Source organism: Lepisma saccharinum, chromosome 11, assembly GCF_977018435.1.
Source record: "Lepisma saccharinum chromosome 11, izLepSacc3.1, whole genome shotgun sequence".
Lineage (NCBI taxonomy): Eukaryota > Metazoa > Arthropoda > Insecta > Zygentoma > Lepismatidae > Lepisma > Lepisma saccharinum.
This window is the reverse complement of record NC_139239.1, coordinates 66062276-66089442: the sequence shown is the minus strand read 5'-3', so window position 1 is coordinate 66089442 and position 27167 is coordinate 66062276. Positions and strand designations below refer to the sequence as shown.

The 27167-nt window shown below is 38.0% G+C and overlaps 1 protein-coding gene across 2 annotated transcripts in view; it reads right to left on the bottom strand.

The window, feature by feature from the left end:
• LOC145994876 (uncharacterized) overlaps positions 1 to 24069 on the bottom strand; it is a 61792-nt gene extending 37723 nt beyond the window's left edge. For both annotated transcript variants that reach the window (XM_083131314.1, XM_083131315.1), the window contains exon 1: positions 23714 to 24069. The gene's annotated coding sequence lies outside the window, so the exon portion shown is untranslated. The remainder of the gene's footprint in view (positions 1 to 23713) is intronic.
• Positions 24070 to 27167: the final 3098 nt, after the last annotated feature.

Below are 27167 nucleotides of genomic sequence, written 5' to 3'. Positions count from 1 at the left end.
TGCCAAAACTGCGGGGGGGGGGGGGAAGCACAGTTTACTTTCTCTTAGTAAACGAGGCTTAGAATGAAGAGGCCATATTGTGGGACAAATAATGGGAATCAACTGCCCACTACGCCCTCTAATCGCCACCACTGCACTCTAAACTAAATATTAAGTCTGGTATTTTGATGCCCGGTGAAAGAACTGTCTCTGCCGCGTGCAAGTTTTAAATTGACCCACTCAAACTTGGTTTCAATCTGTCTTACATTTAAAGTATATACCATGTTTCCACGAAAATCCCCGAGTTTTGGAGCAATAAATAAATATTTTCTTAAAATAATTTTTTCCAATAGATAAATTAAATAAAGTCGATACATGTTGTAAACCAGCCCTGGTCAACTCGCCTTATTTGTGGAAAGAGCGCTCGTGTGCACACACGTGGAACTCGGAGCGAGCAGTATTTTTCTCATCTTCGTAGAGAAGTGCCCTTTAGAATTTGTCCCTCTTGTGTTGTGAGATGGATTGCTGTCTATTTACTTTTTTATTTATTTAACACAAGATTCCAAACAGTCTTTGTAATTAATAATAGCTTTTTACAAAATAAACAGTTCCTCTTTATATTTTAGAGTGGAAATAAATTTTGAAATGTTTTGAATATTCGAACCTCTATATTGTCACATTTAAACATGAAAATTGCAAAAAACTTAATTAAAGATTAAAGTCTGATGTCGGATTACCTTCAGAGAAAGATCTTTCGAGCACCAATTTCCTTTTTTATGTGCGAAACATATACGAGTTATGTCTTCTCTAGCATTCAGTAACGTAAAGAGAACTTGCAAAACTGTGATTTCACTTGGAAATAAATGTAACTGAATTACTTGCAAAATGAGAAAGAATAACTATTTTTTATATATATATATCCGAGTTACTTCTTGAGCGAAGTAAGAGAAATGGCATACAATACGTAGTAGAGGTGTCATCTAACGGTGGTTTCTTGAAACACATATTGAATTAGACAAAAAGACAAAAACCGTGGCTGATTCAAGTAAACAATCTAATTATAAAGCTCGGCTCAGATTCACGCAACGACGAAACGAGTCGAATTCTCTCTTCTTCACCCTGCTGAGCTCGCAAGCCGCCTAGAAGAGGCAAGCAGTTAGCCATAACTGTATTTCCCCCGCCCTAGCAACAGGTAGGAATTCTTCCGCATGCGTCGCACCCTCCTATCCCCTCTCCCCGCCCGCCAATGGGATCCTCCCCTCGACTTCAGCGATTCGAAACTTGTGACCGACAGACAACTGACCAAATTGCTCACCCTGCGGCGAGATATAACGGAACCACGAAAAAAAAATAGAAAGAAACAGTCGGCAACCTTGGTCAAGGTGAGTCTAATTTAACCTCAAGGCACCTTGAAGGATCCTGTGCCTTAGTCCTTAGTGTAAAATCTTCCTAAAAACCCTAATAGCACCATAATTCAGAAAGCTATTACGTCATCATCTTTTGAGGATTTTGCAATTGTCTCGCAGTGTTGCCAGCCAATGATATAAAATCAATTTCCGTATTGGGATAGGGGTACACAAAAAAGTATTTTCGCGATCTATTGCCCATGTCTTGCTGTTTAGTGGTTCGTATTCCACTTCATCCAGTAATGTTCAGCCCTGAAAATGGACTTCATCCACATTCAAACACTTTAGAACGTTACTGATTAAATTAGGTTATTTCACGTCTTTTTTTCTGTCACTTTTGGCTCATCGCGACGATGAGGATGAATTTTGATATGATGGGGTAGAAGAAATGTTGTTGTTGTAAGTTCACTTTACGTGCAGCATAGGCGTGTGCAGAATCTCTGATTAGGGGAGGCAAAAGCCTTAATGAAAGTTTAGTCAGAAAAGAAAAACCTAATCGGCTAGAAAATACTTCATTTTCTTTAAGAGTACAATATCGTTTAATAACAGCGATAAGATTCCACTACACAAAATTTCACGTGAACGTATAATAACATAGGGGCATGGACGTTCGGGAAGGGAGGCAAAGATGGTCACACCTCTCCCCTGAAAGTGAATGTCAACCTAAAAGTATATATTTCACACATATAATTTGATTTAAGTCACAGTAATTTACATTAATAGTTATAATGGGGATCCAGAAACGTGATGATTTCAAACTCAAGTAGTGAATTCTCTCTTCTTCACCCTCCTGGAAAAATACATTGTTTGCCCCTCCCTAGAGAAAATCTGCGAACTCCCATGATATGGGGGGCAATTGCCCCTCTTGCACCCCGTGCGCACGCCTATGACGCACAGATAGGCTCATCGGGACTGGACCTACAGTTTCAAGTGCGATCCGAACCACTGTGCAATATGTCTCCACCGGGAATCGAACCCGGGACCCCTTGATTACAAGGCGACGACGTTAGATATAATAGATGAATGGACAATCACAAACATATGGACGGCAACGCAATCCCTATAGGCGAGTATCCTATAGATCGACCACAAGGAAAAAAAATCTTGGGACGAGAAGTCCCCGCGCAACTTTCCCTTCTTCCCTCCACCTCGGGCCATAAGGAAACATGGTCAACTCTCCCCCTCCCCTACTCGCGGGGGTACGGTGCACATGACTCGCGGGTCTGCGCAGGTTGTTTTGCTCGTGGTTCCACTATAGCTGCAGGTTCAGGCGTCAGAGCCGCCTCGTTAGTCTGCAACGACGAAACCCAGGGTGTACTACGTGGGAAAGAGAAGGTCAACCATTACATTCCACTTTAGAACATTAATAATTATGCTTTTACCAAATATCATCCAAATATCTACTCTGCTCTCGAACGAATTGGATTGGTGTCGTTCTAAAGCGATTTTTGTGTATACAGTAGCGTGCAAGAAGTATTCTGGCCCCAAGCCTCTATCTCCAAAGGCTTCTAAGTTAGAGTTCTGTGCAAGGAAGAAGGTTTATTTCTGTATTCGTACTCCATCAATTGGCAATTTATGCTCATTGTCACGATAAATGTAGGGTGGTAAAAAAAAATCTGACAGCTACAATAACCAAAAAATTCTAGGGAAGAAAATATTACTCTGATCTCCCACATGCCATTTGGAAAATGGAACAAATAGAATCAATCCCCCCAATACTCAAAATAAATGCATCTACCGGATGGCCAGAATTAAAGTTACCCAACTCAGAGCCCTCTGTAGCCTGTTTGAGGCATCGTAGAACTCTGAAATTTGATGAATCCGCTATACAGACCATGGGGAAGAGGATGGCGATAAAAAAGTTCAATTTTCCGCCACCAGGTTGAAATGTGGCGCTGTACTTCCATGATGGGTTGTAATAATGACATAAACTGCTCCAATTGGTTATGGATTTGCCTTTACCTTGCAATCTTGCAATAAACGAGAGATTATTTTCTCGCAACTTCCAGCCACTAACAAATGTCTTTCTAATTAATAACTCAGCTAAATCACTTAACGTGATTATTTGTACAACCCATCATGGAAGTACAGCGCCACATTTCAACCTGGTGGCGGAAAATTGATTTTTTTTTATCGCCATCCTCTTCCCCATGGTCTGCATACTGGATTCACCAAATTTCAGAGTTCCTCAAACAGGCTACAGAAGGCTCTGAGTTGGGTAACTTTAATTCTGGCCACCCGGTACATTGATATGTTCTCTCAGAAATTAGTTTCTATGCTAGTAAACGTCATCCGGGAAGAGAATTTGGGAAAGTGATTTGTACGTCGATTCACTTTTCGTGAACTTCATTAATGCGAATTCGGCTACAAAGGCTGTTTTAACCACCATGAAGCACTCTGCATTCAGGATTTTTCAAGGAAATAATAATATAAATTGGACATTTAAAAAAAAACATAAGTTAGCAACACTGGGACAGTGTTGACGATAAAGCTAAGCAATAAGAATTTTACCGTAAAACAGGCCGGTTTCCAGAGAGTACGATCTGCCCACTTTCTTCGCAGCACACACACACACACAAAAGAACAAGAAAAAAAAGTGGTTGTTTATGTAAGGCATGGAACAACTTGGCTGGTTAGGAAGGACATCATAACAGTAAACTGGACCATCTTTCCGTAACCAGATAACTACCGGACGTTGCGCATAGCAACATGCTTGCGTGCTTCTAAAAAAGGATAAGTTCGCACCGGCCATGTTGGCACTCCCATTGCTCTGTAGATCTGTGTATACAGTTGAGACGGACAGAATTACTCATCAGTAAACCTCTGATTTTAGGTTTTTAGCCTATTTTTCTCTTTGTAGGTAAATAAGAAATAAGTTACGTCAGTGTTTCATTAAAAACGTAACTGATGTAAGTTTTATAGTGTCTAAAATAACCGATGTTGCTTGTTAGAACCTATTGTAGGTTTATGCGCCTAAATCAAGCCTTCTTTTTAGGTCTTTGTATATATTTTAAGGTTTTACATGATTTTTATTTCACACAGAGCCTCAATTAATTAATTAATTCTTGTCAACAATAAATCCAACTCTTTTTAAAACCAATAGCCACGCATCGTCTCTATTTGCTTTTCTAGGCATAAAATGGACTTAAAAAATAAACTCACGCTTAGGATTTGGCTCTAATCAAGGAGGATGCCCCGGCTTGGTGCCCCAGGCAGTCGCCCGGCCCTGCTTGTTAGATGTATGTAAAAAATATTATTATTCTTGTTCACTATTAACAGCGGAGCGAGGGAGAAAGTTTTTACTAAACATTTTGCAAATCGAGAATAATATTTAATATTATAGGTCGGTATTTCTCTATTTTTAGTGATTTTGTCAGGTTATCGAATCTTGAATTATCTATACCCAATAACATGGCTCTTCTTGTGATCGACGGAAAATTCACCGAGATATTTCATTAATATTTTATATATTTTTCATGAAAAAACTCTCCCATAGCCTTATTTTCAGTAAAAGGTGCTCATAACTTGGGTTGCCAATATAGTATTTAGCATCAATATGTACGCAGAAACGGGGTCAGTGGCAGCGATTGGGTTCCAAAACGGGGGGGGGGGGGGCAATACAGTATATTTCCCTTTGTATATAAGGTTTAGCCTTCTGGACGCGAGGCTCAAGTGCCCACCCATAAAGTCAGACCACCAGCCGCCACTGCACAGAGGTATTTGCTGTTTGGTGATGAAAATATTCAATGGCTAACGTGTTTGAAACATACTCTGTCAATTCCCTCTCCCCAAGTCCATGATGTTTCTTCCAAGCTGTAAACAAAGCAAAATGTCTGTCCAAAGTGTATTGTGATCCGTGTCGTCTTGCTCACTTTCGCATCAGTTCGGTCCTTGTGTGGCATTCACGACTTGCGAACCAATGTTTCAGCATTCAAATTTGCACCACTGACTATGCTTCTCTTGAAAGACCATTTTCAACATATAAGATGATTCTCGCAGACAAAAGGCGGAGTTTGACTATGGATAACAATAACATGAAAAAAACATTGTTTGTGTGTGCAGCAAATTATACATGCGTAATTTATTCTTCATATCAAGAAGTAACTTTGGCTAACAGCACAAGTCTATTATTACAAAAATGTGTGCATAATTTTCAAAATGAGGTATACAAAAGAAAATTTGGTTAGAAAATTAATATTTGATTGTTATATACACCTATTAAAATTTCTTACAATTCTTTTGAAATTTTGTTTTTAACGATTGTAGGTATTTTTCAGGAGTTTTGGTTTTTAAGTTATTTGGAACTTACTTCAGGATTTCTCGAGCCTAATTTAAGATTTTTAGAACCTACTTTGGAATTTTTAGAACCTATTTTAGGTTATACCAAATTTTTCCCTCCTCCTCTCGTTCCCTGCCTTTCTGGAAACTTAAAGAGTTCGACACCTGTAATCATGAAGCATTAGGGACGTTGTGTGCATTTAAACATTGTAAGCAATGCTTACAATAATGCTTACACAAATAGAAAATTATACTATATCCTGCGGTTAATTCTACAAGGCGAACGTTTGACGTATTTAAAAGTTAATCAATAACTAACTTATTGTCGTCCTAATATTCCATAATACCAACAGATGCCACAGTAATCCCAGATTTTGATACCCGGTGGAGGTTCGGAACACATATTGAAAGAAACTTGTATGTATTACCTCGTATCATGTACAATGTTTTATTATAACAAATACAAAAGACATTAACAATATAGAGGCATGTATTACATTATTTAATTATTGAATATTAATAATTTAATGTTAATAGTTTCGTTAGAAGCATATATAATATGGCACCCTTTTTACTAGTGTTGTATATTCCAAAAAGTTCTTACGTTAATTATACTGTATTATTAAACTTATAAAAAAATCGTCATACATTTCGGCTACATATAAAATGGCTAGGAAAAATTTAGTATAATACATTGGCGCAACCACAGGGGGCATTGCTCCTTCCCCCCAAACCTTGGGCGGAAATGAGTTCTAGGGGGGCAAACATTGACGACCAAGTGTAGCTGCAGGAGACAATTACCCCCCACAACTTCAAAATTTATGCAAATAAAAATACTTTTCGTAAAATTCTCTTGCTCGCTTCGCACGCAATGCGTTTTTCTTAGTCTTATCAAGTTCAGGACCATAGCTAGGAGGCGGCGGGAGTCCGCCCTGGGCACCGAACGATCTATATGAAAATAAGTTGTACAATTGATTGATTGATTTACGCACAGAAAGGCTAATCGGGACTGGACCTACAGTTTAAAGTGGGATTCGAACCACTGTGCCATGTGCCTTGACCGGGTATCAAACTGTGGACCCCTTGATCACAAGGCGACGATGTTACCACTACACCATCGGGGAGGCACAAAAGTTGTAAAACAGAGAAGGCATTGGCATCCCGTGAAATTATTTGCGCCCTATTTAATCAATATTGATTCAGCCTGCATAAAAATGGGATCCAAAAATTTTCTTGCTTGCTTCGCTCGCAATTTTTCATTGTAATCTGTAATGCATTGTACTTGTAAATTAACAGACATAGAAATAAGACTTGTCTTAATTGATTTTGTTTTAAATTCATTAATAATTGTTCGGAGGAAAGGGAGTGTCCACATTTGAGAGACAATTTATGTAATTTTTGCTCTTGATATATTGTGAAATGGATCAATTGGTTGTGTATTGTATTTAAATGGTACAATATATGTTGTATAATATGTATTAAAGAAACCTTGAATACGTACACAATTTAGTGTCCACGTCGCTCCATGTTGCATATGTGTGAAATATATATCGTACATGAAAGTTATACATGTTAATGTAAAAAAGAATATTAGGAATGCATTTATCAAGCATTTTCTATCTTTCAAAAATAGTTTGCGTACTTGTTTTCCATTATTAATGTGAAATTTAACGTGTTGAAAAAAATATTCAAATCATTTATTTGAACACAAATGCTATAGCACACCCTTTTTGCATAATTTACGAGGGTAATAACGTCTTTGATACTACTACGACTACGATTAATAATAATAATGTTGGTCCCGGGTTCGAATCCCGGCTTGGGCTGGATGTTTGTGAGTGTCCATTCATCAAATTCATCATATCATCACTCATTAGCCAAAAGTGGCACAAAGGCGAAGTAAAATATAGTAAGTCAATAATAACAATAACTAATATTATAATAATAACATTATTATTATTATTAGCACTATTATTATTATTCGCACTATTATTATTATTAGCACTATTATTATTATTATTATTATTATTATTATTATTATTATTGGACGTCTATCCTGGCACTTACACCCCTCAGACAAAAATTCGTGGTTGCGCCTCTGGTGTAATACATTCTAAAGTACTAGAATAGAAACCATGAGCAAATTTTATTGTACAAAATTACAATGGATCAACAAAAAAACAGGAAATTTAAAATTTATTGAAATTCAATGTGAACAAAAATAGGTTACGCAAAAATACGTTTGCTCTTGCACTTGCTTCGCTTTTGCAGTAAATTGTACATTAGTCACGTCAATTGGTAAAGGTATTGTAATATATAAAAGACGGTGTGAGACTGTGTAATCGATTTTCATTCTGTATAAGTAGGGGGGGGGGGCGCTGTTTTGCTTATCGTACCCCTTGTTCACGAATCCTGAAACCGCCAGTGTTAAAGTACAATCAAAATCACAGTGGACAGAGATTTATCCAGAATTTTCAATATGGTGGTGTATGGTGAGAGGCTATGAAGGTAAATTTATAGCCAAAATGACTAAAAAGTGGCCTTCTGTGAAACATTTTAGAGGGTGTTGCAGAAAATGTTGGGGGTCCGTTACGGGTGTGTGGATAAATCTCTTACTGCAATCTGCCTCCACCGTGAATCAAACCCGGCGACTCCTTGTGGCATCGTTAGCCACTACGGTATCGGGCAGGCCCTTCAAAAGTAGTCCAATACAGCCAGAGTTTAAGATGGACAAAATTAATAACGAAACGAATTTTTAAAGATGTGTTCATCATGTGACCCTGAGCGTATCCGGAAAATTACCAAGATTTCCCACTCCGGGAAAATTCGCCATCTTGAAAAGCCGTCAGCCATGTTGGATTGTATGCATCAGTTCAGTTTTTCGACCGCAACTCTTACACTACTCACCATAGACACTTGCTTTTTAAAGAAAGTCATTTGTTACATTATACACAATATAAAATGTTATTAGCACTTTTTCTCTAAGTACAACCATTTTCTCGCAATTTCAGAAAAAAATAAACCCAATTAAAATGTCAACGCTGAAGATTGGTCTCGCATCTCACTGCATGAGAAAGCAATTTTGCTCACGCTGGGAGCACAGCCTTGCCTCTCGACTCAACCTGGATAAAAACACTAAACTGCTCCAGTATGCGATGACCCCCAGAGTTTTCTGCACTCGAGCTTAATTAGCACTTGCTTCTTGACACGGAGGCAAAAGAACGGGTTTTGTTTGTCGATCAATTATTTCTGGCTTTGAATAAGAGTCATAAATGCTGTATAGGTTCCAGCGCGTGCATGCCACATCGTGAAGGAAAGGATGAGGACACCGAATGATGCAAAAGAAAGAGGTAAAAGAAATATTTCACCGTTACGCGTAAGACATTAGCATACTCGGGGCGCCACCTATGCAGAATTTCACAATGAAACAAAAATTTACGGAACTTCTCGTCGGTTGTTCTGACCTTTCTCGTCTGAACAAAAGATGGTGCTGATGGTTTTCAATAATTAATAATAAATTATTATTATAATTAGAACATGAAATGCAAGTGGTTTAGTAAGAAATTTAGCTTTAATATGGAAGTATTAAATGTCCATCTAAAATAAGAATAGTACTAATATAAGCATCATTCTTGCCTTCGAATTCGAGACATTGACGAGATTACAATTTAATAATCGAGACATGAATATCTGCAGGCCAACGATACATAAAGGTACAGATTTCTTTAATGTCTCTATGGCATACATTGTTACTGATTTACTTTATGTTACTTCGCTTTTGTGCCACTTTTGGCTAATTTGCGAAGATGGGGATGATATGATGAAATTGATGAATGGACACTCCCAAACATCCCTTCCCAGGCCAGGATTCGTACATTTTCATTTCGGAATTTCTATTTTCTAATGTAACTATAAAAAAAAACAAATCAACTGGACGCTGTAGAATACCAGATAAGAATTCGAGTATGAGATTACGAGACGCGATAGGGTCTGTTTAGATTTCTGATATCGGTCGCTATCGAATGTGAATGAGTATCGATATTAGCAGTGATCATAATTGCACTCGAACTAGCATGACAACCAGCAAGCATATTTTTACTTACTAAGCTTACATTTAACGCTTTTGAAATCTTTGTTAGCATTTTGTATATAGACATGTTTAATTTGAAAAGAAAATCCGCTTGAGCGCCCTTATTGTTATCTAAAAAGTGGACATTTCCGGGGTAAAAGAGGGCGTGTGGAAATATAGTACGTCTACGCTCAAATTCCTGTAGCTTATTTATATTGATGTAACTATTTGCGTCTGATGTTTCTATTCGATGAAACTTCCGCAGGCCCTAGCTTCAAATCTAGAGTAAGTAGTGAATGTTTGATTATGTTTGTTACTTCACTTATTTCATCGATTCACTTCATCGCGTGGATTATCCCAAAGTATAGTAAAGAGACGTAAAATAGTTTCCTAAAAATTCAAAATGTAAACAAACACTTATTAAAACAAGCTAAGCGCATAGTTTTTGCACATGCAACCTATCAATAAATCATGAGGCAGCAGTAGCGGCGATTGGGCAACAAAAGCGGGGGACAAGGACAATTTACTTTTTCTTGGTAGACAAGGCTTAGCATAAGAGAGGTCATAAGGAGGGGGCAAAAGTGGTAAAATGGGGGGCAACCCTCCCTTTTGGTACGTCCGAATAAGATGTAAACATGTTACAGTAGCTTTGAGTTTGGTGATATAATGTACCCTGCTTTTCACACACAGAATCGAAAATGTGTCAGTTGGCACAAACAAGTTGACTTGAGTGATATCTACTATTAAAGTGCAAAACACTGCTAGTGATGTACTTTTGATGCATCGAAATACACAGAAATGCATCAGCTTCTGTTCCGTGTGATGCACTAAAATGCACCATTTGAGAAGATCAGTTGCACAAAACGTGGATCAATATTGTCTTCTGTGTAGTCTACTACTCAAATGAGCCAACACACTGGCATTGTAGGTCTTGACCTGCTCTCGATTGGTCTCGATATCGATATCGAGTTATCGATTGTTCCTCTCGAGAGTGGAAGTACAGATTCCTTCCTACATGTAACTAGTAGCGGAGGCTTGGATCCAAGTGGTGAGATTGTTGACACAGTTTCATTCACGGCGTATTTACACTCCTGGGAGCAATGGTTTTTTTTTCCTCCGCCTCTCAGAAAGCAAATACGCAAACTTATCTCCAGTAACAATTAGGCTTCATGTGCGTGTCAGTGTGTCTGAAAGGAATGGGATTAAGTCAAGTGGCGAAGGAGGCTTTTGAGCAGATTACGTGCTCTTCTGGCGGACCTTTTCCTTCCGCCAACTTTCATTGTGAGGGTGATGTGGACCGCGGAAGTGGCAGTCGTCCCGAATTCCTCCGCCGTTGCATTGTGGGACATGGGATTGCTCTCACGTTGACCTAACAGTTTGTCATGTAATGGAGTGACATTGACAGTTATCAAACCAATGTAATTGATCTTTTTAGCAGCAACGCGCCATTGGTTGAGCAAAGATCTTGACAACATTTAAGTTCACTTGACTTTCAAATGGGTTAATTAGCAATGCACACAGAATAAACTAATTTGCTTGAATTAACAAAACACGTTTGGTTAAGCTGTTTGGTAATAATAATAAATAAAAAAGAAACAATATATTTGGTAATTGTGGCAATTTTATTTTGCTATCTCTGAACAAATGTGCACGGTTACTGAAAGAGACTTTGTTTCTGCTGAACAAGAATTTCCTGTCGCCTACTTAAACAAATGCTTTGTTAGCGGAAATTATTTTTTGAGTTAATACAAACAAATGTATTTCTCCGTGCAAAGTGAAATCCGAAGCACTGGGCAATGTACAGTCACCAGCAATAAAAATGGGACACCTATTCCTGAATTACTCGCTTCCCTGCAATGGGTTTTGCGCGTTGCTATTAAAATCCACTCATCGCATAACACACATAACGCATAGTAGGGAAGTAAGTATTTCAGAATCTAGTTGTCCCATTTGTATTGCCGGTGACTGTACCTTTACTGGGAATCAAAACCAGGATCTCATTAACACAAGAAATGGTACCGAAATGAATTTGTACAAACTCAAACCTACCAAAAATATTTATGCTGTTATTTTCACTTGTAATCTCTTCTAAGAGTTGCACGCTCTCCGGAGAAGTTCGCTCTCTGGCAATGAAATATTTTGGCTTTGGGACTTTAATTTTAACAACGGAAATATTAGATGCCACGGCTGATAATATGTTGGAATTGTCAATTATACCGTTAATTGATCTGTAGAGACAGGACAAGTTGCTTGGTGCTACTTTACTGAAAACGCATGAATCGTTGGATATTCTCCATAGGGTTTGAATTTGAGGTACCTAAGGAACGTTGTCTGAATGCATTCAAGCCTTCAAATTAGTGGCGGCTATTGTTCCAAAACTCGGTGGGGGTGGGGGTGGCAAGGGCAGTTTACTTTCTCTTGGTATATACCTAAGGTTTAGCATAGTGCGGGAGCAAAACTGGCAAAAAGTGGCGGAGGGCAACTGCCCCCACCCCGTCGCCCCCGTTTAAAATTAAGTATTTTTGAGTCAGTTTCCACATTACTGACTATATTCTAGTTTCGACTGCACGCAGGAATAGTAAAGTACTCTTAATGGTTCTATTTTCGTGAAGTCGTAGCTTGATCTTACGTTTCTAAACTTTATTGCTAATTCTAAAACTTTAGATTTGTTGCATGCACCGACAGAAACAAAACCTAACTATTCTTTTAACCTGATAGAAGTTAGTCTAACCTAACCGAACAGGGATTTTTGCTAAAGCTTACAAAGAAGGTTAGGTAAAGCGACAATAAGTAATAAAATTATCCAATAATAGACCAGAGACAATGACAAAAGGAATATCGCCTTACCCAAGGAAGCTCAGAAGAGCAATGAACAATTAATTTCAAATAATTAATCGAAGGGCTCGGGTGTGAAACGTGGTAAGAGACATTTTCGTTATTTCTGAATTCATTAAGAGAAAAGGTTATTAGAAGCTGTACTGTAGATAAATTGTTTTCATGTTGTGTTTACCAATTTCAGAAGGCTTCACTGAGTCCAATGCAAATTGTATGACATGGCAATTTCACTCGAAAATTGAAGGATGGCACATTTTAATTTGTAACTCAAAAATGACCAAAATGTCACTTACCCTGCAATTAACAATTAATTTCCTTATATTTCATATGCGATGCGTTACAAGAAATAATGCTTTTGTAGGCTAGTGCTCAGAACAACATTTAAGTTCTTATAAGAAATTTATGTACGTATTTAGTTCTTCTCTTCCTGACTGCGCATTACTCGTGTTGCAATTAGCCCGAAACAATCAGACAAACACAACAATGGAATGTTCACTATCGCTCGACATTCACTTTTTATGCAAATCAGGATTTTTTATTGTCAGCGCGGAATAATGCACACCAGAAATAAGAACCTAACTTTGCAGAGTAAAGTTTACAATTCATAAACGCTCGTTTCTCGGTTACTGGCGCATGTAAACCTACATTACAGTTATTTAGCTTAAGAGGTTGGCTTTATCTTATTGTCTAAGTTTAATGCATCATTCCTCCTCTCGTGCAATGCGAGCGGAATTGGAGAAAGAGTTAGGCCTACTCTTCAGCGCGCGCGCGCGCGATAGAGGGATACACACAAAGAAATCTTATTTTTTTTTGGTACTGAGCTGGGTTTAAGTTTATTTTTGATTACAGCATATTGTAGTTAGGTGTTTCCATGATAATTATGCCACGTTTGTGGGTGATAAAATGATATTCATGTAAATATTGCGAATATAAAGAGCAATGGGCAAGGTTAATTTAAATTGAACTGACTTTATTGCTTGCCGATGTCCAGCTATTGCTGGTCTACCACCTAACTCTCAAAGGAACAGATCAAAATAATGATAAAACTAGGGGGGTAACTTCCGCGTAGTACACCCAATTGTCAACCTCACTTCCATGTAGTACACCCTGGACTGCTATTTGTAGAGTAGCGAGGCTCTGGCGACTGGCTCTATGGCCAGTATAATTCTGTGTGTTGTCCTGTTTTTGTCCTTATGTGTGCTGAGTGCCTCTTTACAGCCTCAGCTTTTAACCAAGGTAAGGATATTTTAGTTTTCAGACACTAAGCTGGGAAGACGTTTCACTGAAATATCCAACTGGTATAGAGCTGGTCCTGAAATGACACTGTTTTCATTGGAATTTTCATAGTTCCTGATATGGGAAGTCGTGGATCGGCAATAAATCGAAAAATCAACGTTCGGTAGGGCAGGAAGAGCAACAGCTTAGGCCAATCGCGGTATTATTGGCACGGCAGTCGCAATTTCTCACGCGATTGCTGTTCTCTTGCAAGTTAGAGGATCATGGTTCGCTGCCTGTTGCAATGCTCAGGAGGCGTTTAATGTGAAGGGTCAGTGAATCGATTTTCTTCACTTATAGGAGCCCGTGTCCCGTTTGAATAGTGGAGCGTGAAAGCAAACGACTCAATCCTCAAACTCCTTCATGTCCTTGGAGCTATTATGTCACTTTCCTGACAACATGGTGTCCTGTTAGTGTTCACTGATCTCTAAGCGCAGCCTTATTCACCCGCCATCTACCTAGTGGTTACATATTTGTTTAAATTTAAAAAAAAAACAACGTTTTGTTAAGCTTTTTGGTAACAGTAAACAACAAATTTGTTTGGTATTTCTGATTAAATGTCTTGCTAACTCTATACAAATATGCACGATGCCGGTTCAAATCCGGGAACTTTTCTAACGGTGGAAGCGGCCCCGGCGCCCACCCAGCGTCGAATAACATGGGTACCTGGGGGAAACCCTGGGGGGGTAAAGGCGGTCAGGGGCGTGATGCTGATCACATCACCCCCACTCACGACCGGATAAAGAAAGTGTGGGGCGTTACACCCACACCCCCTATACGCCTTCATGGCGTGGTGCTATTCACAGGGGAACACTTTACCTTTTACTAAAATAATTTGGTTCTGGTGAACAACCATGTATTTCCGCTTATTTAAACCCAAGGGGGTGGTGGGGTAATACCTCACTTTGGCCCAGTATTTCTAAAAAAAAAAAAAAAACAAAGGCAGGAAAACATTTCAAAATGATGGCCGACTACAAAAACTATTCCTCACCCCACCCCCCACCCCTTTCGAAAATTTTAGGCACGACACTCAGCGTACTGTGAAGCAAAGGGTCCTGGGCTCCAAACCTGCGGATAACTTAATATTAAAGCAGCTTGCCCATAGGTCAAAACAGATTGTTGGAAATGGAGCAGGTGCTCGATATTATGAATATGACCATCGGCAATTATGCAATAGCTATTTCGTATTTTTTACAGCTTCTACGCATTAAAATTTAACGTTTTGTACAATTTTAAGAACCAATGGCCCCAATGGTAACGTTTCTGACTTGTATTAAAAGTTTCCCCGTTTCGATCCCCAGTTGAGGCACATTCCACAGTCGTTCGGATCCCACTTTAAACAGTGGTCCTGTCCCTAAACTGCACTTTGCTCATAAACAAAACTTTGTCCCTCTCTTCGTGGTGCAATATTGAGGTTCAAAGCTTACAAAGCAGCCTTTCGTTGGGTGGCACGTGGTCAGCGAATGTGTCCCATCGCCGCTGTTTTCTGGCTCTCGAGACCGGAATCCGCGATCTGGATCAACATCTACATTTCGGAGCTTCCTCCGAGGATCGAACCCAAGACCCAATATTGCAAAGTAGGAGGACGTGACAGACACGACTTTATCAAATATATTTTGCTTCCTTTATTTTGAGAAAGGGGATATAACAAGATAGGGGAGTTGCGGACCCACCTATAAAGAAAGGGGCCATCTGTAGGTTCTTGGAAAAGCTGAAATCAAGAAAACCTTTGAACTAAAAATTAATGAATAATATCCAAAAATAAAATGAAAATCATAAATACGGATGGAAAAACGAAATAAAGATAGTTGAATCCTACTGGAAATATCGCAAACAATCCAGGGTAAAAACCAAAGTTCGATCTGACAATACTGTGTGTTTAGATCATGGATTTCGATAAAGGAAAGCTCCTATGGTAAGTAATGTAAGAAAGTTTATATTATTTCACAGAACAGGAAGTTGTAATTGAATAATTTACAGTGCCAAATCGAAGCACAAATTAAGTACTACGAATGAACATATTTGTCTTTTACGTCGAAACTGTAAAACACAAGGGTCAATTGTGCAGTATAGCCTTCTATGTTGCCTTTCCGATAGAGCAGTGAATGACGCTATAGTCTTTTAAATCAGTGGATCTCGGTTCGATGTAGGCACATTTGCACAGTGCTTCAGATCCCAAATTAAACCAGGTCAAGTCCGGATCAGCTTACCTAAGCATAAAATGTATTTAAAAACAAACTGTGCCTTTGCACAAAGTTGGTAAGTGAAATAATGGCACGAAATAAAATTGCAATCACATTCGTCATGGCGACGGGCAGAATAACCGGGACAAATCACACCAAAGAATATGCTCTTGCCTGGCATCGAAACCGAATCCTTTGTCTGCACCGTATAAATGCCAACATTACTACGGTTGAAATCCATGCGGTTAATTATCAACAATGGCGACTGTTGCTAACCAGACAATACTTTATTCTCTTTTGGAACGACATTGGTGCCAATCAGAATTGCAGAAAGCTGGGGAAAATGTTATAAACTTATCAGTTATAATAATAAAAAGCCTTTTTTTCTTACATTTAGGTGGTACAAGAAATATAACTGTTGTATTGTTGTGCGTGAAATCTTAGATAATGTTTGGCCATATAACAACGACAAAACTTTCACAGCATGCACAGAACATCAGGACGAACAACTTTCCTTGGTAATGTCTTGTTCATTGAGAACTCGTTTCGACTCTAAGCATCCAAAAAACAGCATTTTCTATGCTGCATTTATTCAGCCATGCAGCACAGATTCACAGTTTATACTGGCATTAAATGTTTCTTTCACATAACGGCAAAATATTAGATGGTCTATGTGACAAATTAAGATAATAGTTAACCTATGAATTGTGAAAATTTCTGGATAAAACGGATGTCACTCTTATCTAAAACAAGAACATAAAATAAAAGGAACAACATAATGTATGAATGATGATACAAGGAGGCAGAGTTAAACCCAAGGACTTCACTTTGCCGATGTCTGCTGACATGATCTTGTATCCGCATCATATCATCAGTTTTAGGACGTTATCCGATAGAAACTTTTTCTTGGTCCAAATTTGTATGCGTGTTTACGATTACATTGCATTTGTAACTCAGAAAACTCATACTTGGTTACATGAATTAGGAATTTTCAAGTCAGCAAGTGGGTACAACCATACTTCAGGGTGCGGACTCGAAGTCTGATAGCTCTCGAGTACACTACTGTGCATATCGCCGGTTGGATACTATTTTGTCGTATGTCCACCTGCACCAACTCTTCAGAAGAGCTGATTGAAGTTGGATGTAAGTAGATTTTGAATACACTACACAATTTGTAATCAAGGGGTCCCGGGTTCGATACCCGGTGGAGGCACATAGTGGTTCGGATCCCACTTTCAACTGAAGGTCCAGTCCCGATTAGCCTTATTGTGCATAAAGTGGACTTAAAACACCAATCCAAAATAATTCACACCGCTTGACATCAAGACACGTCACTTCGGAACGTGACGTATTAACATGTACGGAACACAATAACGACATCAAGTCTATTTCCAATGAAAAGTGGAGATACGACAAAACAGCAGTGGTGGCATTTAAGGGAGCATCCACACACTTTTTTCCACTCTTGCTTCCTCTCAATGTGACCAAGAGAAAGTAACTGTCCTAGCCCCCCCCCCCCTTTCCCTCCCTCCCCATCAGTTTTGGCAAAACTGTATTCAGCTGGCGACATGTTAATAGTTTTTGTTTATTTATTATTAATGGCACAACCGGTAACGTCCCAACCTGGCGGCGTACGGCTTGTGATGTGACATAGTACACAGCACGGCTGACCCCGAACTGCCGTGGAATTCCACCCGCATCGTTACGGCAATAAGAGAAGCTTCCTTGAAAAATTGCTTGTTCGTTTCGTTACGTAGGCCCAAGTTTCGTGTCATCGTTACCGTGCATCTGCTTTCGGACGCATTGTGGACGGGACCTATACAGTAGATGTCCGACACTCGTAGAAAGTATTGCAGTGCTTTATGGTCACTGGCGTAACTTAGCGGGGACAAGAGGGGCACTTACCCCCCAAAATTTTCAGGTTTGTTAAATTGTTAACATCCTAAGACCTGAACTAACTAACTCTCTAGCCTTCTTAAACCCGAAGGTTCATGGCTGCAGCAACACAGGCCTTCCATCTGTCCCTATCTTGAGCAAGATCTATATACTCTTTTCCATCCCTACCAATTTCCTTTAGGTCCATCTCAACGTTGTCCCTCCATCTTCGTCTTGGCCTTCCTACAGGTCTCTTACCATCAGGTTTCCCAACAAGAATCCTGTAAACTCCTCTTTCCTCTCCCATTCGTGCCACATGGCCTGCCCACCTAAGTCTTCTTGATTTAATTATTCTAATAATATCTGGACATGAGTACAAATTATGTAGTTCTAAATTATGTAACCTTCTCCACTCACCTGTCTCCTCATCCCTTTTAGGTCCAAAGATTTTCCTAAGGATCTTATTTTCAAATACTCTCAATTTATGTTCCTCTTTCAATGTAAGGGACCACGTTTCACACCCATATAATACTACAGGCAAAATTACTGTTTTGTATATTTTAACTTTTAGTTTCTTAGATATTAAACGAGAAGACAAAAGTTTATGAAGAGAGAAGTAACATGCATTTCCTGAATTAAGCCTACTTTTTATTTCCTCTTTAATATAATTTTCACTTGTTAATATTACTCCTAAGTATTTGAATTTGGAAACTGGTTCAAACGAGTTGTTATCAATAATTAGATTTTGATTATTACCTAACACTTGGTTTCGGCCTGTAAACATATATTTAGTTTTCTCTTTGTTAACTTCCAAACCTATCTCTTTAGCAGTTTTGAAAAATATTTTAGCATTATTCTTAATTGTATTCACATCATCCCCCAGTAAGTCTACATCATCTGCATATGCTAACAACTGAGTCACACCATTTAATTTTAGTCCTTCTTTAGTTTCTTTTACTTTCCTAACAGCATATTCCAAGGCAAAATTAAAGAGCAATGGAGATAATGAATCTCCTTGTTTTAACCCATCATGAATTATAAATTTGTCAGACATATTATTACCCACACGAATTTTACTTTCTGTTTCACTGGTGCATATTTTTATCATACTAACAAGCTTCTTAGGTATTCCAAACTCTACTAATATATTATATAATTTATCTCTTTTGACTGAATCATATGCTTTTCTGAAATCAATGAATAGCTGATGGACATTTTGATTATATTCCCACTTTTTTTCAAGTGTCTGTCTGATGTGAAAAATTTGATCTGTAGTTGATCTGTTACGTTTAAATCCACATTGATAATCACCTATAATTTCATTAGCATATGGGGTTAGTCTTGTTAAAAGAATGTTAGATAATATTTTGTATGTTGTTGAGAGTAGAGAAATTCCACGGTAATTATTGCAGTTCATTTTATCACCTTTTTTAAACACAGGAACAATTATGGATTATTTCCACTGTTGAGGGATTTCTTCTTTATTCCATATTAAACAAATTAATTTATGAATTTGACATATTAATGAATTTCCACCATATTTAATTAACTCAGCTGGTATTAAATCAATGCCAGGTGCTTTGTTATTCTTAAGCCTTTTAATAGCATCTTTAACTTCAGTCAAGTTAGGTTCTGGAACTAAAGGTTCTGCTGTGTGTACTTCATTCACTTCTGATTTATCTCCTACATGAACATTTAAAAGGTCATTAAAGTAGTTCTTCCATCTATTTAGAATATCGCTTGGGTCAGCTAGAAAATCACCGTCTTTATCTTTTATCAAGTTTACTTTAGGTTGCCACCCCTTTCTAAATTCATTGACACCTTTATATAAATCTCTGATATTTTTATTTTTGCTGTTTGTTTCAATTTCGTTAATTTTTCTTTTCAAGTAATCTCTTTTTTTACTTCTAAACGTGCGGTTAACTTCTCGCTTTATTCTATTATAATTGCTTAGATTTGTATCATCCGAGTTATTTAACCACCTAAGTCTAGCCTGATTTCTTATTTCTATTAGATTATGACATTCATTATCTAACCATGGCTTACTTTTTCTCGGTTTATGGTATCCTATACTTTCCTTAGCTGCTGATTCTATTGCATTACGTATGTGCTCCCAATTCTTGTTTACGTCTGTTTCATTTATATTTTCATCATCATTTAAATCCTGCAAAACCTCAAATCTATTTGACAGTCTAATTTGGTAATCTTTCTTAATTCTTTCATCAGCAAACTTTCCTGTATCAAATTTTAGAACTTTTAGATTTTGTTGCTTATGATTTATCACTGAGAGTCTTTCTCTTAATTTAGCAATTACTAAATAATGGTCACTGGCACAGTCAGCACCTCTATGTGTACGAACGTCAATTATACTAGTATGCCTTCTCTTATCAATGAGAATATGATCTATCTGATTATGAGTTTTACCATCTGGAGAAGACCAGGTATATTTATGGATATCTTTATGTTTAAAAGTGGTACTTTTCACAATTAAATTCTTTGAGGTTGCAAAAGTAATCAATCTTATACCATTATCATTACTTAATTCATGAAGACTTTCTTTACCAATCGTGGGTTTAAATGTCTCTTCTTTGCCAATCTGTGCATTACAGTCACCTAACAGAATCTGAGAAAATTTATCAAAGACCTGTTCTAACTCTGTATAAAAATCATCTTTAGTATTATCATCTTTATCTTCCGTTGGTGCATGTATGTTTATTAAAATAATTTTACACCACCTACCCTGTAAAACTGCATATGATATCCTATCATTAATAAATTCTACTGTTTTAAGAGCCGAGATAATTCTATTATTTATGAAAAAGCCTGTTCCAAAATTATGATTTTCAGTACCACCATAGAAAAAAGTATAATTTTTAGTTTTACAATTCCCTTCTCCTGACCACCTAACTTCCTGGACAGCTACTACATCTAATTTATACTTCCCTATCTCATTAACTGTACACTGAAATGCCCCAGGCCGGTAAAGGCTCAGAACATTCCAGGTGCCTAATTTAATATCCTTATTCCTAACGTAGATCTTATCCTTAGTCCAGGGACCTCCCAAAGTAGTCCCCACCCGGAGATCCGAACGGGGGACTATTTTACCTCCGGAATATTTTACCTTGGGAACATCCATGGCCTTATATTGCTGTTTCTTGACATGTCTTTTTACAGTGCAGAGTTGTCAGCTCTACGCCTAACCCCCGATATGAATGGAGGAACTACTACACAAGACAAACACAAAGACCTGAGGAGCTAAGTAATAAATAATAATATTTATGATTTCGCAAATGTAACATTTATTTAGCAAATAATCCAGGACGCTATTCTTATGGAGTGAAAAACCTTTCCTCGAGGAGATTCGTAATTTTGTGGCAATATCAATGTTCTTCATATTATAAACAGGCGCATCCAAAAGCGAGATAGTTAGATATGCGGGGTTATCCCCTTTTCCCTAGTCCGTTTTACAGGTCCAAAATTTCCCATATAAATTACTGAACAAACTTTCCACAAGTGTAAGATATCATACGTAGACAAGTCTCGCACTTGTTTCGGTAAAGGTAAAAATAAAGTAAAGATATCCCGCGTGCATCATACCTTGTCACGAAGGTCCCACACATTCTCCACCTCTGCTATACTGATGTGATCAGCACCATTCTCCAATCACCTTGTGATGGGATAAATGACCTAAGTGCTGAATCATCCAGAATCTTATTTTCAATCACTTCAATCAAGCGGCCTCCGTGATGGCGCAGTGGTAGCGTCTTCGCCTTGTAATCAAGGGGTCCCGGGTTCGATACCCGGTGGAGGCACATAGTGGTTCGGATTCCACTTTAAACTGTAGGTCCAGTCCCGATTAGCCTTACTGTGCATAAAGTGGACTTAAAACATAAACTCAACAAATTCAACAACTTCAATCAAGCAAGCAAGAAACGTCGACACATCCTCAACAAAACACCATTTGGAAGTTCAGCCTGAATGACGACATTATCCTTTCTATATCAATGCAGTTCTATTTGTTATTTCTCACCGTATACATTGCTTCATAATGAAATAAAATTTGCCAGTCATTCCATAATCACAAAACTCAACACTGCAATACCCCCATGATAGGTATTACGTAAGAGGGAACGTTTACGTTTTAAACCACATGTATTGAAAGCAAAAACAAGGTCTGAAAGTAATGTGATATGTTCCACGGGCGACGTTAACGGGGGTGACAGGGGGCTTGTCCCCCAAAAATTCTGAAAAATGTGTTTGTATATGGAAGATATTGATGTTTTACAGTCTACATCATGTCCCTTCCAACAACTCAACGGTAACGACGCTTATGCTATGTTCAATATAGATTGGAAACACAATAAAGGAGTGTCTGACACGGCTGCAGTGGCGTATCATGGACTTTCGTCAAAAGGCTATGTCTTCTTTTTGCAGGATACAGTCCGATATTTTGCAATCTTTTCCCTCATTTGACTTTCCTTCTGGTAGGAAAATTTGTTCAAAGCTCAGGGGGGAGTCATGACCCCCATCAACCTCCCCTACCCCAAGGTACGCCAATTCACAGATGTTGTTATAATAACAAGCACATTAAATTTGATCGGCATGTTAAGTAGCAAAAGTGGCAAATACATCCAGATGATATTCCAAAGTACAAACTACTGTCAGAATGTGGGAAGATAACAAAAAATACTAAAAAAAATCTTAATCGTGTATTGTCCATTGCATGCATTAATGCCACTAATATTCTGGCAAACGAAAGTCAGCAATCTTCAACATGAAAGAAGAATATCAAAATGTGAAATAGGACTTAGGCTATGTAAATAGGAAGATGTTTGGCACAACATAAAGATAACAAAAAAAATATTATAAACTTACGAACAATTGAAGAAAGTACATAAATTCAAAATTTGGGAAGATGAAAACAGGGAGACACCGATTGAGAAAATAATGCGAGTGTTGCGTAGACAAAAAGTATAAAGAGTAAATAGAAACTTGTAGAATGAAAGAACAACAATAATTGTAAAAAAAAAAACTCGTAAATGTTAATAACAACTAAGGTCCAACAATCCCATGTCTGAAATTCAAAACAACCAAAAGTTTCGTAAATCTACATTTTCCGCGACCGAGTTTTGTTGAAAATTGTGAACTTTTAATTTTGTTATACTATGAAACATACTAGGCTATTTTCATGGTACCTATATACTGGGTTATTTTCCCCAATTTTTAAATTTTGTTCGTTGCTTACGGGATATTGCCCCAGACTCTATTGTGGCGTTATCAAAACACAGTGTATATATCGTAGTAGTACAGTGGGATGCACAAGTATTGTTAGGCAAATTATCCATTATCCATTATATTAACATTTGTCTCTTGCATGCTACGTGTTTTTAAGGAGTGCTGGGTTATATTTATTGATGCCGAGTTTGTGAGCAGTTTGTCTGGAGTTTTGTTTCAATTGATGAAGCTCATTATGTAAAACGAACAGAAGAAACACGATGATGGACAACTTGCTTGGCAATACTTATGTAATTGACTATAAAGCACTAAAATCTGAATCCTAAACAATTGCTGAAAATAGAAACACAACTGGATCCAACCATTTAACAGTTTATGTGCTTTTTACGCCACTTTAGTCGGCTTCCCAGATTAATCACGAATAGAACACACAAAATCAAACATACATTTAGGCAGGATTCGAACACAGGACCATAAAACTTCGTAGAACGTTACGCCACGGAGGCCGGATATGAATTTCAGTAACGAGATTGCAGAACCTTTAGTGTTATTACGATAAAGAAATAGATTTGTCTTACCTATAGTTCTGGCACCACTGCTGTCGACATTCAAAGTCCAAATAGACTGGTTGCTGCAACCGCTTGCTGCTTGAAGAGTGTCAAGAAGTGTCAGTGTTTACCTCTTCTTAAAACAGACGATATGTCACCACTATCAACTTGGATCACTAGACAATATCCTAGAGTGTCCTTCCACTGAACAAGAACAGTTCCAAAATTATAGAAGGGGAGAGAGACGAAGCGGAAGAGAAGATGGTTCAAAACACATGAACTCTGTGGTTCCTGTTTTGAACCATACCTGACGGCTTACGGTGTCCTTGAACTTTCAGCAGCTGAAGCCGGCGTAGTCACAATCACCCGTCTACTGGGGCCGGGTAGCGTTTATGGTAACGCCTGACCGCGGCAGCCCACGTTTATATAGCGACCCAGTTACCTGTGGGCCGTAAGGGAAGGGGAATGCGGGGAGGGGGTTCCAGAAGGAAGGAGGTGGACTCTGGAGGGGAGGAAACATCTCAGGTGTACCTTTTCGGTAGTCCCGCTGCCTGCTGGTGCATCCACGTTGCGTTGCATTGCCAGTGACGTAATTTCGAACCGTCTTCTCACGGTGTTTATGTAAGGGGAGAAAAGTGGTGCATTCACTTGAGAGAATGCATCAGAATTTCCCTGACGTTCTCAAGTGAATCTTGCACTTGAACATCAAATCATTTCTTGGGACGATTTGCTTAGCCACCACAACTAAAAAAAAAATTGTTGCATATATCAAATTTCAATGAAGAAATTCCTAGATTAAGCTATGCCTTATAAAACATCAATGTTTCGCTTTTAGTAAATTGTTTGATTTGATTTTTGTTATCTAGCGTCACTTTTCTGCCACTTTGCCTAATCGCGAAGGTGAGGATGAGTGATGATACGATGAAACTGATGAAGGAACATTCACAAACAACCATGCCTAGGCCGATATTCGAACCTGGGACCTCTGACATCGTGGCATGCCGTGTTAACCACTTCGCAGAGAAAGTTGGCTATTAATTTGTTTCAATTCTCGAGCAGAAATTTTTGTATTAGGTGTCAAGCCGTTGATATAAGTTCAATAGTATAAATAATATCTAATAATAATTGTTAGCAATTACTGGCAATTAATGTTGTGTTATTGCAAATTATTAGGCTAATAATGTATTTGTATTTTTCATATTTACCGTCTCTTTTCTGCCACTTTTGGCTTGTCGTGACGATGAGGATGAATGCCGATTAGATAAAATTGATGAATGGATAGTCACGAAGAAAACTCATGCCCAGGCCTATGAAATGTAAGTAATACATTAGTGTTCTACAAGACCAATCACTCCTGGATCTATCCTACTATGGTTGGTGTATACACAACCAGCAAACCGTTAGACAAGGAACACCCTTGCCGTCACAGTCTCGTAAACCTGTGAAAATTTAATTTCCTTATCAGCAGTTGATGGACAACTGAGAATTAATAATTTGCATGGCTTCTGTTAAAAAAAATAATAATGTATAATCTCGTTGATCAAGAGTAGTGGTCTTCAAAGCTGTTACACAACATCGATTCATTCTTGGGTACTTTGAAATATTTGATTTTCGCCTCACCCACCTGGGCTCGCGGACAAACTTTGTTATCTCCCGGAATGACGAGATTTAGTATTAATATACACTATTGTATTTTTATTATTAACATTATATTTTCTTTTTGTATTCATTTGCCAAGCAAAGATGTAACAGTGTGACTAAGTGCCTTTCAGAAGTCTGTGTATTGTGGTTGCCAAGTTGTTTTGAGCAAGTTGATTTTAATTTTTGTTTTCAGAGTAGAAAGACCACAAACAGACAACAGCTGATATTCCGGACATTTGTCTTCCAGACCATTTTAATGTAAAGGGTTTGAAGGCTGTAAAGAAATCTTCCGGAATTTTATTCTTTAAAGTTGGCATGGCAAGCTTACCTCACGCGATAAGAGTAATTGTTACGGTACATGACGTTTTTCTTTGAATGTCTACATGTGAAGATCAATTTCAATCCAGCATTCTGGACTAATACATATTTGAATACTGATACCGATCAATGTATCTTAGGCTGTTATCAGGCACGTATCTAGAAATATGTTTCTGGGGGGGGGGGGGTCCGAACCAAGTGTATCAGGAAGTGTCTCCGTTCTTTAAAGCCGTATGATTCCAATATAATTCTTGTCTTCCAATAACTTCAGAGGAAATTATACAACAAATGCTAAACGAGTATATTTTCATTATTTAATTTTCGTACCTAATAAGTCTTTCGGGTAGGGGGGGGGGGATGTCCGGACCCCCGAAATACGTCCTTCGAGTCCTTCAAAGCCGTATGATCCCAATATAATCCTTGTCTTACAATAAGTTCAGAGGAAATTATATAACATTGCCAGGGCTAAACAAATATTTTTTTTTATTATTTAATTTTAATACTTGATAAATCTTTCGGGGAGGGTCCGGACTTGGCTGTTTATAATTGCAAGTTATATGTCTGTATATTTAGTTACATATGCAACAAACGGCCGTAATTTACCTTAAAGAATTTGAATCTACAATTAAACACTTTTCAATCTCCAACACATTTTCAGTGCCTTGGTCGAAGACAATGTGTCAAATATCAAATATCATGTATTAATATTAGTAAATCAGTAAATTATTTAAAAAATCATACCAAAAGTGCATAGTTTTCCGTAAATTAATGCATAACTATTAGCAACCTTGCACAGTGCATTACTCACTGCACATGTATAAGTAACTGTTAGTAAACAGACATTTTACTTTAGCTTTCCATAAGACCTCCTATGTAAAGTAACGTTAACAAATTTACTAACTATCCGCGAGACTAACTTTTAAATGTTCTATTTATGTTGGTGGCCTCTGCAACCATCCACCTGGGAACTTCTTGCTTCACTCCTGGGCTAATAAAGAGAACAAAATATAGTGGAAGCTTGTGTACTGGCACTTTTTATCACAACTGCTTTGAATGTTTTAACTCTGTGTAAAAATATGAATGTCTGTTAAGAGTTTAAAAAAAAGCATGAGAATATCATGAAACGAAACATTTGCATAGGAATGCAAGAATTCTTCTGTATCATTCTACGAATTTACACAATCGTGGCCGTGACATTATCCACGTGCCGACACACGTCAAACTATGTTTTCTCCAGTAGCATCTGTTGGTGCAACATTACTCTGCATTTTGGATTTGAGCTTTCCTAAAATTGGGGAACATTCCTAGATATTTTTTTCTGTAGTATTTAATTCCGGGTCGGAGCAAAATTTTCGCTAATTCCACCCAAATAATACTGAGTACTCGTTTATTACGTCAGTCATCATCGAGGAGAAATAGCTACAAGCTAAGCTGGAGAATGGTCTGTAGAAAGCTTCGAGTCATACGTACTTCACCTACGTTGTATCAGGGTATCTACCAAAATAACAAATGCAAAATTCTTGAC